Here is a 3,520-nt window from a genome sequence, read left to right as displayed (position 1 = left end):
AATAAAGGCAAAAGTAAGATTTGAAAACAGGCAGTATTTTATTTATTCCTAAATAAAAAATTATCTACCAGAAGTGCATTAAAAAAGAAAAGATGGGCTGGGGGTGAGGCCCAGTGGCACAGCACTTGCCCATCATGTACAAGTCCCTGGGTTCAATCCCAGCACTGAAAAAAAATTAGTCGTGTAGTTTTTGATCTCCCCATATCCCTCCATAATAGTTAGGATAGTTAAAGGAGAAACTCTGTCCATCATCTTCAGCAAATCTTGGTGACAATTCCAAAATATGAACAGATAGTGATGAACTCAAAAACAGCTATGAGACCTAAGGGGGACTGACTATAGGAGCTGGTATAGGGAAAAAACAGTGAGTTAAAGAATGATGTGAAAATTAAGAAAACCTCCAAGTCAACAGGTGCAGAAAAGCATGGCATGTCAATTTGAGAACAGCTAAATAGAAGGCCTCTATAATAGATTCCAACTTGCTAGTGCGTTTAAGGCAACTGTGCAGTTGTGAAGATGTTGGAATGGTTTAAAGTTCTTAGGAATTCTTGAACCTAACGAGCCTCATTCCAAACCAAAACCCCTTTAAGATAGTAAACTGCACATGGAGCAGAAGAGGGACAATTGAGGGAAAAGAAAGGTTAGAAATGAGAGAAGCAGAGTAAGCAGATGTCAGGCTATTGTAGTAACTTTGGGAAAACTAGAATTTCCTGACTCTTAAGTCTAGAGAAACTATTCTGTCCCATCTCCCTCCCAAAAGCACAGGAAAATGTATGTCATACAAAACAGCAGTAGAAAAGAATTATGGGATATAATTTTTAAATTACAAAATAGCAAAGGGCAGAAATATAGCTCAGTGATAGAGTGCTTGTCTAATATGCAGGAGGCCCTGGGTTTGATCCTGAATACCACACACATAAGTAAAACAGCAGAGTAAATCCCTAATAAACAGGTAAGAAAGAACCTTTTAAAAAAAGTTAAAATGATAGAAGGTGGCCAGGTGCATTGGAATCCCGGTGACTTGGGAGGCTGATGCAGGAGGATCACAAGTTTGAGGCCAACCTCAGCAACTTAGATCCTGTCTAAAAGGACTCGGAATATCACTGGTAAAACACACCTGGGCTCAATCCCTAGTACAAAAGATAAAAGCTATGAAAAAAATAATGTAAGAAAAATTCCAATCAGATAATGGAGTAAAAGATTTGAAAAAGAAAATGACGAGAGTTCAGGAAAGCATTAGAAAAAGATATAAAATTACTTTAGCCAGGCAGAGTTGCACAAATCTGTAATCCCAGCTACTCAGAAGGCTGAGACAGGAGGATCCCAAGTTTGAGGCCAGCCTCAGCAACTTAGTGAGACCCTATCTCAAAAAATTATAAAAGGACTGGGGATGTAGCTCAGAGTTAAAGCACCCCTGATTCAATCACCAGTTGGGGGAAGGAAGACACGCATGTGTACACAAAAATATTTTTTAATTAAACTAGAAGGACTTGAGTAAGAAAACAATGATTATTTCACTTAATTTCTAAGTGAAATAGAATGTACAAAGGAGAGATATGTAAGAATATGCTTAAAAGGAATTAAAGGGTGGTGTTGAATAGAGAAAACACAATATTCATGTATCTGGAATCTTCAAAGAAATTCAAAGCAATGGGAAAGGCTAGCACTCCAAAGCAATATAAAAAATAAATATAAAAACCTACATATGCCGCTTAAAATATTATCACTTGTTTCACACCCACCCTTTTCTATTCTATGTAAAGTAGAAGTTGGAACTCAGCGAACCACATTTCTGCTCCTCTTTCTGGATCCTGTCTACTGACAGCAGCACTAGAGGGAGACTGCAGGACTTGAGATTTGTTCCTTCCCAGCTGCTTCCTGTGTGCTTACCCTCAACTCTGTGGTATCACTCCAGCACTGCTGCTTCCTCCTGGCAGCAGTACCTCCTTCCTAGCAGCAGATGAGTCCAGGTTGCAGGTCACATAGCTTGGGAGAAGTTGCTGTGTTATGCCTAGTCCCCTTCAGAGGCGTGGGCCCCAACCAGCCCACACAGCCTTTTCAGGGTTCTAGGTGTTAGGCCCAAATTCAGAGACCAACACCAGCATCCCTCAAATGTTTATTTTTTTGCTCCATGGGGCCCCTTTCAATTTTAATAATTCCTGTGTCTTTCATTTGTTCCTTCATCTCTGGAGATTTTAGCTGTTACTTCTATGACAGTCTAGTGTTTTCTTTGCATCCTCTCAAGAACCTAGTTAGTTTGTGCTTAGTTAATATGTTTTTTAATATTTTCTCTATTCCAATAAACAGGTTTCTGTCTCCTGGTTACACCCAGGCTGGGGCACTAAAATTAAAGAGAATTACTTGAAATTTAAAAGATGTGAAGGAATGGGGGTAGTATGTATACCTATGTATACAGTGGTAATATGTATACCTACATATATGTATACCTACAATGTGTAAAGTCCTGGGTTCGATCCCCAGGACCAGAAGCAAAAACTAAATTGAAACTGTTAGAAAAGACACACTGAGTACTTACAAGCATTAGCCCAGAACCGTCAATGACCTAAAAAAAATTACAGCCAGATGTAGTGGTACACACGTGTAATTCCAGCAACTCAAGAGGCTGATGCATGAGGGTCACAAGTTTCAGGCCAGCCTGAACAATTTAGGAAGACCCCATCTCAAGAAATAAAAAGACCTGGGGATGTAGCTTGGTGGTAGAGCACCCCTGGGTTCGATTCTCTAGTACTGTATTGCAAACAAAACAAAAAGAAAGATAACTATTTTGTTGGAATTGTCAAATACAGAATGTAAATTAACAGGGCCAGGGTTGTGGCTCAGCCGTACAGCGCTCACCTAGCACATTCGAGGCCCTGGTTTGGTCCTCAGCAGAAAGAGAGAGAGAGAGAGAGAGAGAGAGAGAGAGAGAAATCAGAATGTAAATTAACAAAGGATGAATGCTTAAATAAGTTAAAGGGCTGCGGGATGTAGCTCAGTGGTAAAGTGTGTCCCTAGCATGTGCCAGGCCCTGGATTTGATCCCCAGCACTACAAAATTTAATTAATTACAGAATTACAAAAATGATCAAGCAACCAAAGACAATAAAAATATTAAGCATGTTTAAAAGAGGATAAAATATTATTTAATGAAATAAATTATTGAAATAAAAAGCATAATGGATGCATGTAACAACAAATTAAGTACAACTGAAGATAGAAATCATGACCTAGAAGATAAAATGGAAAAGTATCAACAAAAATATAAGACACCAGGCACGGTGGCACACGCCTGTAATCCCAGCAGCTCCAGAGGCCGAGGCAGGAAGATCACGAGTTCAAAGCCAGCTTCAGCAAAAGCGAGGCACTAAGCAACTTAGCAAGACCCTGTTGCTAAATAAAATACAAAATAGGGCTAGTGATGTGGCTCAGTGGACAAGTGCTCCTAAATTCAACCTCTGGTACAAAAAAAAAAAGTATAACACAGAGAGCTGGGAGTGTTGAATCTAAGTGAACTAAGTGTA

The sequence above is a fragment of the Callospermophilus lateralis genome, chromosome 7 (assembly GCF_048772815.1).
Source record: "Callospermophilus lateralis isolate mCalLat2 chromosome 7, mCalLat2.hap1, whole genome shotgun sequence".
Classification (NCBI taxonomy): domain Eukaryota; kingdom Metazoa; phylum Chordata; class Mammalia; order Rodentia; family Sciuridae; genus Callospermophilus; species Callospermophilus lateralis.
This window is presented reverse-complemented; position numbering follows the sequence as displayed.